This window comes from Cupressus sempervirens, chromosome 9 (genome assembly GCF_028749045.1).
Source record: "Cupressus sempervirens isolate cs-2001-9-10 chromosome 9, ASM2874904v1, whole genome shotgun sequence".
In the NCBI taxonomy this organism is placed as follows: domain Eukaryota; kingdom Viridiplantae; phylum Streptophyta; class Pinopsida; order Cupressales; family Cupressaceae; genus Cupressus; species Cupressus sempervirens.
Window position 1 is genome coordinate 436,702,581 of NC_143126.1, and position 11,631 is coordinate 436,714,211.

Here is an 11,631-nt window from a genome sequence, read left to right on the forward strand (position 1 = left end):
CATAAGAATGAAGTGTGTTTTCTTACAAACATAGACAAATATATGGTATAGCTAGTTTAGTCACGATACCATTAGCTAACAATATTCTAGTTTTAAATAAGTTAAGAAGTGGCTAGGCCACACATTGAAAGGTTAATTAATATGCTAAAGAACCCTAAAATTCCAAGGTTTGGAACCTACATGGAGATTAAAGGTAGAATTCTTAAACAATAGAAAATGACATTGATAAAAAGAAAGTCAAGAAAAGTAACCACAAAATAGGATTCCAAGCCCACTAGAAAGGAAGAGGTTAGAGAAATGGATGTTGAAGAAGTGGAGCTAGATCTCACAAGTGGAGCTCTATCAAATCCTAAATCAAAGGTAGACATTGAGGTGGAACTTGGATTAGAGAAAGATTCCACACCTAAGCCTAAATAGACTAGAAAAGATAGTGGTAAGAAGGAGGTCAACACGGTCAAGTCCTTATAGCTTAAAACATACAAATGGGAGAAGAACAAGAAGGAAAAGAAAGATGAGAATATGTTATCACTGATACCTAAAGAAAATGAGTCTTTAAAAGTAGAAACTAATGTTGAAGTGGAAAAGGTAGTGAAAAAAGGTAAGAAGAAACCACCTCAAATTTTTATTGATGATATTCTAGTTGATATTATGCATACTGGATATAATAAAACATTTAAATTTTTTACCTAAAATTTTATGGATGTAAGTAAGAACTAAGTTATAAGTGTTATAGTAGTTATCATGAGAACATTTAGTAGAGACCATCATAAATAAGGGAAAAGTTACCAAAGGATCTAGAATACACTATAATAAAGAAATGACAAGCATAATCATTAAATTTAAAGAAATACTTGATTATGCCTTTCAAAAAATAAGGTCACAATACAATAATTCAAAGAGAACAACATTGATAGAAAAATGCAAGAAAGACTTTTGTATGTAAGAGAATGTAGCCTTAGTCACAATCAGTCAATTAAAAGAAGTATATGAAAATGTGGTAAAGAACTAGAATGGAGTGGTTAAACAATTGGAGGAGTTCAACATGAAGAAAATGAGGCAAAATCAAAGGCATAATTGCCTAAGAATTTTGACCCAAAAGTTAAAGGGATAATTCCCAGAGAAATGAAAAAGAAGAAAAAAAAAGGAGTGGGGTTAAGAAGAGATAAGGACAAAGAAGAAAATGTATACGATCTACCTAGAACACCTAAAAACTTAAATCCACTCACATCACCATGGATTGAAGCTCATACTAGTTATGTAGTTGATAAAACTCCTCAAGAGGAGAAAACACTAAAAAAGGAAGAACTCACCAGAGAAAGTAGAGAAGGAAACTTCACTAATAAGGGTGGATACACTAGTGAGGATGGCCACACCAAATAGACAGACTCAACAAGAGAAAGAAAACACAACTAAGAAAAGTGTAGTGATAAGGAATAGGTCCTTGATAAGATTAAGAAAGTGAAGACACCTAAGTAAAAAAATGAATTTGATATACCAACTAGTGGTACCACACCAATCACATAGGACACTCCACAAAAGGTAGAAACTCTAGTAAGGCAAGCCATGGAGAAGAGATAAATCTCCCAAACTTACAACTCAACTAGAAAAAGAAAACATATTTATCAAAGATGATACTTGTAAGAAGGAACAATCACCTAGATAGAGTAGGTTATAGTAAGAGAAGAAACTCTAGAGAGGCAAAAAATGCCAAAGAAAGAAACAACTCCAAAAAAGGAGAAGTCCTATGAATAGGAGAAAATACAAATGAGGGAAGGAACACTAGTGAAATAAAAGTCTCTAGCACTAGAGGATGAAAAGAAACAGGAGAAAGAGAGATCACCTATAAGACAATAAAAACTAATGAGGTCAAAAGTGTTTGAAAGTAGACCAAGAGGATAAATGACTATGAAGGAAATTAAGTCCTCAAAGAGGAAGTTTAGTTTGGAAGAAGAAGAAATTGGAAAGAAGAAGAAGAGGAAGGATCTACATGAGCCACCCTCATCATTGTCATATTCTTCTAGCTCATAAGATGAAGGAATATTAAATTGAGCATGATGCAGAAGAAAAGATAGAGAAGACCTCAATCAAAGAGGATATTGAGAAAATGTAAGAGAAATTTGGGAAAATAACATCAAAGGAATTGAAGAAATACTCTAAACTAGTGATATCGTATGAACTACTTGACCAAGAAAATAAATAAAAATAATGAGCAAGGACATTGGTTAAAACTAGAGATTTGATTATAGAGATAGCTTTAGAGGTGACATATGACTTTGATATTGATTTGATTAGTCAAATCACCCAAACAATTGATAATATTGAAGGAGAGATCGAAGATATAAAGAAGGTTGTAGAAAAGAAAGTTGAAGAAAAGAAGTTGGAAAATCTTATGAACCTTATTGAGCTAAGTGAAGGATTTGAGAAATATGAAAAACAAATCCATGAAGCCCTCAAATACCTGCATGTAGAAAACCTATCATAGAGAAGAAAAAGACAAGAAGAGGCAAGGGTTTACTCTAAAAATATGCAAATTATATTCTCAGATAAAGAAGAGATTTAACTTTATTAAAAGATCAATCATTATAAAAGGAGACTAAAACCCAAAAGGGTAACCTAAAAAGTTACAAAGGGTAACCTAAAAGGTAAAAAATATTTTATAATTAATAATTAATTATTAAATAGAGAATGCAAAAGTGCATAAAGAAAAATCTTAAGAAGGGAGAAAATATAATTTAATTAATGAAATTAAATTAACCTTTTTCTCTAATACCCCCCTTAAGATGAGCAACAATGCAGTTACAAACAATGCAACAAGAGCAAGGAAACTAAAATGAAATGCTTAAAGTAAACTTGGGTCCCAACAACAAGGCTTGATGAGGTACCCACTCACAACCAAATCTCTATGAAATGGAGAAATAGAGAAAACATAGTGGGAAAAACTCCACTCCAAAAAGAGATTGCTAAAAAGAACTAATGAAGGACTGAAGAAGCCTCCAAACTAGGGAATGTCCCAAAAGATAGGCACAAACAAGAAATCATAAAGAAAACCATTGAAGAATGTAGAAGCTACAAAGCTCTATCAGGAGTAACTACTGATATGAAGAACCTCCACTGAAATAGAACCTGACTAGGTAGATAAAACTGTAATATGTATTAAATCAGGAGGTAGGAAAGACAAACAACTAAACTCAAAAATATAGATGGCATGAAACACCAAAGCTTTAAGAGTTGATCAATCAAACATGGAAGGCTGAAACCAAATTAGGAACCAAAAAAAATGTGTCTATATGGAAAATGCTCCATCTCACTAAAATGCATAGGTACCCAACCACTACATCCGCCTAGTACATAGGAATACAAATTGAATACATAGCTCACTCCATTGAACCAAGGAAGCATGAGAAAAATAGAAGAACCCCCCTAATGTAGACAATGATGAGGTGACAAACAACTAGTAAAGTGGGCCAATAACTCTTACAAAATAGAAAGAACCAAGAACATCAAGAGTGAGGAAGAGGTACATACACCTATAAAGACACATGTCATCAACACATCATGGGGATAATGTCATGGAAGGGACACTCACCTAACAAAGGAAGAGGGCACTAAAAGGCAAAAAACTATCCCCCCATGACACTTTGTAATATAGTGCGAGTACAATAAGTCACAATGATGAGAAACATCCCAAAATGCAAGGAGTGACACTTTATCTTAGTGTGTTTGCATAAACATTCTTATTAATGATATCAACAATGATCATAAAGGGAAAATAACTATTACAATAGATAGTACAACTCAAAAGAAGAAATTACATGCCACAAAAACAATCCCCAAATCTAAAACACCCAAGATATCCACCATAGTGCAATAAAGCTAAAACATGATAGAAATAGCTTGGAGCAAAATCTAGAAGACAAACCAACATTTTTGGAAAGAGAACTAAACAAACTTTCCAAAAATATAATGTTTTAAAAAAATAGAGACAGATGCTCAAGATATACCCTCTGAAGTGAAAAATAGAACATCTAGATTGCCTTTCCAAATAGGAAACCAAATTGCATAAAAACCCAAACATTCTTATGCCATTGTCTGAGAACCAACTTTCTGGTGCTTCTTTTGGATCAAAAAAATGCCTCTGTATGCCAAATATACAACTAAAAAAAAAATAGTAAGTCAAAAAAGGACCTTAAGGGAAAACATGAGGGATGATGTAGTACTGACATCATGTTGATGTTAGCATTTTACTACTTTAAAATTGATGACCTGTCGAGCATCACAGAAAAGAAAGATTGCCACATGGCATCCATGTGGTAGTGGGCCCAAAAAGAGATGACATGGCACCTGACACATGTCAGATGTTGATGTGGCACCTGATACATGGTAGGTGTTGGTGATGCCACATGGATAGAGGAGGCAGAGGGGCCAGAGGATAGTGGAGCCACTGGTGGTGGATCAGTAGTGGCCATAGTGGTGGCTTGGCAATGAAGGTCCTGGCAATGTGGTGGTCACAATAGTAGAGGTAGTAGTGCGGTGGTCCTGATGGTGGCATAGTGGAGATCTTGGCAGTAGTGTGGTCTTGTGTGGCAATGGTAGCAAAAAAAGATCTTTGGCAACAGTAGATGACCAAGAAAGATCACTAGGGGTCGAGAAAGGTTGTAGCAGCATTGAGAAACTTTGGTGTGTCGAAAGAACCTTGTGGTGCCAAAGAGCACTCCTTGACACTAGAAAAGGGGGTTATGGGCCAAAAAATGTCTTGCAATTTCTTTTAATTTTTTTAAAAAAAATTGTCCCAGAGTGTGTGTAGGAGGCCGTACAACCTTCTATGAATTTTTTTTTTTGCTACTCGCATCAACATTGTCCAAAATGGACAAAATTTATATGGAAATAGGGGTTTTGATGCCTTCTAGATCTATCCATAAAGTTTGTTTGGCCTCAAACTACTTCAAAAATTAGTGACCCCCCTATTTTCTCAAGGAATGCCCAAAAAAACTCTAGATCTAATTTGTCAAATCCTCTTTCTCGTTTTTCTCCAAATATTGAACAAGCTACAATAAATATGGCTCTGATACCATGAAGGGTTTGAGAAAATACACAAAAAAATCCACAAAGCCCTCAAATACTTGCATGTAGAAAACCTATCATAGAGAAGGATAAGACAAGAAGAGGCAAGGGTTTGCTTGAAACCATGAAGGATTTGAGCAATACACAAAACAAATCTATGAAGCCCTTGAATACCTGCATGTAGAAACTTTTCATAGAGAAGAAAAAGACAAGGAGAGGCAAGGGTTTGCTTTGAAAATATGTAAATTTTATTCTTAGATAAAGAAAATATTTAATATTATTACAAATGATCAATCCTTATAAAAGGAGATCAAAACCCGAAAGGGTAACCTAAAAAGTTACAAAGAGTAACCTAAAAGGTAAAAGCTATTTAATAATTACTAATTAATTATTAAATAGAGAATGCAAAAGTGCATAAAGTGAAATCTTAAGAAGGGAGAAAAGGTAATTTAATTAATGAACTTAAATTAACCTTTTTCTCTAACACTAAGAAAGGTTACTCTATAAGAGGTGAAAGATGAAATGTAAGAAGCATTAAAGGCCATCTATTATAGTGTAAGGTAGGAGAATCCCCAAAGGAGATGTCCTATCCCCTAGCAAATAACCACACAATAGAAAAACAATAATGATGCAAGATTTGATACCAAATCACAACTTTTTATTCATAAAATAACTGATTACATGCAATGTGTCGGGCTATAAGGCCTTTCCGATTAAAACCAAATACAAAGCAAGTAATAGTTTTTCAAGATCCCTCAAGATCTAGTCTAAACCCTAGCTAGTCTAGATCCATACTCTAGTAGAAACCTCCAAGGAAATCTCAACTTGTGCTCACAAGCCCACCAAGAAATCTCCTTGTTTCTCAACTGCAACCACTAGCTCTTCTCACAAACTCTCAACTCCACCACAATCCCATTGTAAACTACCTCAAATTTAATGCTTTGTCCATAGACTTAGGAAAATTTTCCACTTTGCTTCCTCCTTCTCTCCAAGCTTCTACTAAGAAGAGATCACACCTCGATGCTTGATTATAAATGCTCATATGCCATGCTTAAGTAAGCACTTACCACCCAAGATGTAACAAACACAACTAATGTGGGATAAAAGGTAAATGCAACTACCTTCAACAAATATTTAATTCCCACCCAAATAAAACTAAGCACCACCATGTGGCCCAAAAAATATTAAATGCATGATGTAAGGAAATCTCCACAAACTTCTAGAATTCCACCTACACACCTCGTTAAATGGAATGACAACCATTTTAATTTATTTTTCTATTTATACCACCTATGCACCTTGAAAATATAAATTCTTGTTTTCTCCTTTTTTTATTTTAAAAAGTTTATTATTATTTTCCTCTAATTTTGTTCACTTTCTCTCTCTTCCAATTTTTTTCTTTTCTTTTCTAATGCAAGATGCTCCTGTAAATGACTCCCTAGGTAGATAAAAAAAAGTATGTCCCATACTTTGATGCCAAAAGAAAGATCTGCAACCATCTTCATCTTCACCAAAGGTTTCCACTCCACCAAGGACAAGAAAACCAATATGAAAATAATCCACATCTACATCACTCTATTAAACACCATAATCTCAACCATCCAATCAACATGTTTACTCCTAGGAACAAACTAAGCATAATGATTCATCAACAAACCCTCATGCTCATCAACAACTAGTGAATCTACATTGGCAACAAAAAACTCCATATCGGCAACAATATGTAGATCTCCATCAACACATTCCAAACTCACAACACCAATGGTCTCATTGCTCACAACAAGATGCTCTAAAACATACAATTCACCACCAACAACAACTAGATCATCCACGAATGATTGATCTACAATCCCTTGATCATGAAAACCAATCTCCATCCCAACATCAACAAGATTAAGAATATCCTTAGCAAAAACTTCCAATTCCTCTATAGGTTCTATATTAGGCTCCAAAAATTGATCAACATAACCAACCTCTTCCACCTCGACCTTGCCATGCCATCTCTCTCAAAAAATTCTTCTAACTAGCTCAACAACTCTCTTCTGGATCGATAGACTCGAGATCCCGTAGCATAAAAATTCCTTCTTCTGTTTCTCAACTCTTTTAGAAAAAGTAGCATCCACAGCAACGCCCACGTGAGCTATTGTCTCATTAATCCTTCTCTCCACTATATCATGGATATTTTCAATCATCCTAGGGTCTAGTCCTCTTAGAGCCATCTTCCAAGATCTTTGCAAACCCTCTGCAAAAAATCACCAATAGATCAAGCTTGCTAAAGAAGATCAACCTTCCATATTCATAACCATAAATCCATCTACATGTCCTCCCAAGATCTTGGTGCAAACTCCCTCAACTTTAGTGATCTGTCTACATGCTTAGGAATAATCTTTGCTTTGATACCCCTTGTTGCAGTGTAAGGTAGGAGAATCCCTAAAGGAGATGTCCTAGCCCCTAGCAAATAACCACACAATAGAAAAGAAATAACGATGCAAGATCTGATACCAAATCACAATTCTTTATTTATAAAATAATTGATTACATGCAATGTGTCAGGCTGTAAGGCCTTCTTGGTTACAACTAGATACAAAGCAAGTAATAGTTCTATAAGATCCCTCAAGATCCAATCCAAACCTAGCTAGTCCAGATCCATACTCTGATAGAAACCTCCAAGGAAATCTCAATTCATGCTCACAAGCCCACCAAGCAATCTCAACCGCAACCACTAGCTCTTCTCACAAACTCACAACTCCACCACAATCCTATTGTAAACTGCTTCACATTCGATGGTTTGTCCATAGACTTAGAAAAACTTGCTCCTCTACTTCCTCCTTCTCTCCAAGCTTCTACTAAGAAGAGATCACACCTTGAAGCTTGATTAGATATGCTCATATGCCTTGCTTAAATAGGCACTTACCACCCAATATGTTACAAATGCAACTAATGTGGGATAAAAGGTAAATGCAACTACCTTCAACAAATATTTAATTCCCACCCAAATACAACTAAGCACCACCACGTGACCCAACAAATATTAAATGCATGTTTTAAAGAAATTTCCACAAACTTCTAGAATTCCACCTACACACCTCGATAAATGGAATGACAACCATTTTAATTTATTTTTCTATTTATGCCACCTATGCACCTTGAAATAGAAATTCCTATTTTCTCCTATTTTCTATTTTTTAAATTTAAATTTAAATTTTCCTCTAATTTTTGTCACTTTCTCTCTCCTCCAATTTTTCTTCTTCTTTTCTTTTCTAATGCAAGATGCTCCCACATCACCATCTCTATAGGAATACAAATGGTATCTTACTTGAGTCCATTTATGAATTATTTGGAGCAAAAAATACAAAAGTTCAAAAAGTTCAAAAAGATCTTCCACAAGTAAATATCATTTTTGATCCACTTACAAGTACATAAATAGCATAGATAGTGAAGGTCCAGGAAACCATTCACTTAATCAACATGATCAAGAATGAATAGGACAAGAAAATGCTTAAGCTCTTAGAACTTCAAAGTTTCCTATCATCCTTGACAAATATCATTAAATAGAATATAAAAGATGCTGACATATAGATCACCAAGCCACTACCTTGTGTAGACACCTAAAAACCTTTAGAAAATAAAGTATTTTTATTTTCTGAAAAATTTCTGATGACATCATCATTTATTAATTAATTAATTAATTTATTTTTATGCCATTAAATCCCTTTATCTTAATTAAAAATATTTAATTAAGGAATCCCTCCCAAAAATGTTTAAATCTTATTTAAACATTATTTCCTTATTTATTAATTATTTAATTAATAAATTGACCAAAAAACCCAAAATAAATAAAAAATTTATTTTTTGCCCAAAACTTGGCCAATTTCCTTAAGACCACTAACCTCTTCCAAAATCTTCTAATCCTTCTTTAATTTTGATTAAAGGCTAATCCCATCATTTCCTACCCCTAATCCCAACTCAAAATATTTAATTAAGATTAAATATTAATCCTCATGTTTATTAAAAAAGTCTTAATAAATATCTCCTCAACCCAAACCCTTGAAATAAATAAAACTTTATTTATTTCCTAAAAATCTAATTTATCCTCATCCTAAGAAGTTCTAGACTCTTCTAGAAAGTCTTCATCCTCATCCTAGGAAATTCTAGACTATTCTAGAAAGTATTTATCCTCATCCAAAGTCTAGGCTCTTCTAGAAGATGTCTTTAAACCTAATCCTAATCCCCTCCTAAACTTGTCACATTCCCTAAACATGGGTTAAAACTTACTAACCCAAGCCAAAGTTAACAAATATCTCCTCCTTCACCCACCCTCATTAAATGCCATCCACTTGCCTATCCCTAAGCTAATCCTAAACCATCCTAATCCATCCTCTAATCATTTGCACAAGCCTAAGCAAGCTTAAAACCCTCCTAATCAAGCCCAAGTCGAAATTGCTCTCATCTCCATCAAAATATCTCAACCATAAAAATTTATGAAGTCCACTAGGCCATAAATGACTCTTCCAAGCTCTTTTATTGCTCTTACAAGTCATTATGAGGGTCTTTATGAAGATTTTATCCCTTGAGCCTCCTTTGTTGACTCATCCTTCCCCTTTCCTCCATCCTTTCACCATGTGACATGTGTCACTCCTTGATTGGCTGTAAGGAAGCACAATCCATGTGCTCTCCTCTCATGCAATCTAAGCCCTCCATGAGCTTTTTTCCATCCTTGCATCTTAGCCCTCAATCCCTCAAGCCTCTTGCCTATAAATTGGATCCTTCCCCTTTGTAAAACAACACAATCCATGAAGTAAAGTCATAATGCCATTTTGAGAAGCCATTTTACATCAAAACCATACACTCACACCCAAATTCCAACTCCATTTGAAGCCCTTTTTGAAGCATAAGCTTGAGCATACATCCTATCTATTTAGACAAAGCCACTCAACAAGAGAGCTTCTCATTGAGAGAGCCCATTAATGGCTCATATTCTCAATTGAGAGCTCATCTTAGTCTATCTTGAAGTTTATGAATTTTGTTTAGTTTGTAGAAGCTTTATTTAAATTTAGTTTCTATTAGCATACTAACATTGCTCATATTTACCTTGGATTGCATAGAAGAATATATGGCTGATATTCATAGTGAGACTCTTGCTATCACTAATCTCAAGGAGTCATGGTAGTTTCAACTAGAGAGTTCTTGTACTTATTATAATGATGTGTTTGAAATATTGTGATAACAACATTTCATCCTTTTAATTTTCATTTCTAACAAAAAGGGCGAGAAGAAATTTAAAAAAATGAATGTCAATTAGAATTGACAAGAGGGAACACAAAAAGGGGAGAATGGAGAATAAAGAAAAAGGGGGAGATAATGAATAGAGATAGATAAAGGAGAGAATAACATGGGAGGAGAAGGGAATTAATACAAAAAGAAAAGAGAGATAACATATATGAGACTACCTTAGGGAGTAGTCTCATTGATTTGTCAACTTAGTCCACTTTTCCATAAAGATTTCCACTAATATAGTTGAAGACATGAAGGGGGAAAGGTTTGTCAAAGAAGGCCAAGGATGGTTCAAGGTTTTTCCATCAAAGCCAAAGTGGGAGATTTTTGGACCTATCAGTCAAACTAGCATGAAGAATAGAGAAAGGTGGTGACTAATACTTAGCATCACATAGTGCTATCATTGATTGAAATTCAGTCAAGAAGGAGGACAAAATAGTTTATGTCAAGATGACTACTAGTAAATTCTTATATCAGTTGAGACAATGCAACTAGTTATGATAAATTATACATGAAACATGACACAAATGAACAATCATAGGTAGTGAGTAAGCATGATGAGTCACCATTGATGTGATATGATAGTGGAATATAAACACAACATGATGTGATAGATGTACATGATAAAATGTTTGTAGATATAAATGATAGAAGATACTTCATAGATCTACAAGAAGATTGGTAGACCTATCCGTCTAGGTACCTACTCATAGGTAGTCATGGGTTTTATGTAATTCAGTCGTATATGCTATTCAAATTTTGAATCTATTGTTCTGAGAAGGTTTTGTGAATGTGGTTTTGGTGCCAAGGAATTGGAAAGCTTAAATATGTTTTCTACACTTCATTTCTTGGTGTTGATGTTGTTGAGATATTGGTGAGCAAGTGAAGAAGTGCAGTTGCAGAGTATAGAGCCAAATATTAGATAGGTTGTAAGAGATGATGGAAAATAGGCAAGAGATATAGGTTATACTAGATTTTTCATAGGGAAAGCCAAGGTAGAGAAAGAAGATCAGATAATCCTCAAGGATTACACAACATATCTACAAGAAAATTTTTTCCACTCATTTAGATCATCGAACTAGTCTTCTTTCTTACCATTGCAGCTATTTGTAAGCTCTTAATAAGACATGCTTCATTTATAAGCATTTGTAAATCCTCTAACAAGGTACCTCCTAGAAGGAGTGTCGAAAATCCTCTCATTAGGTAGCTTTGACAGGCTTATTGTAACCCTAATATATTACCAACATTCTTAACCGGATGTGTTCTTAGAAAGAACAACTATAACTTTTAACCACA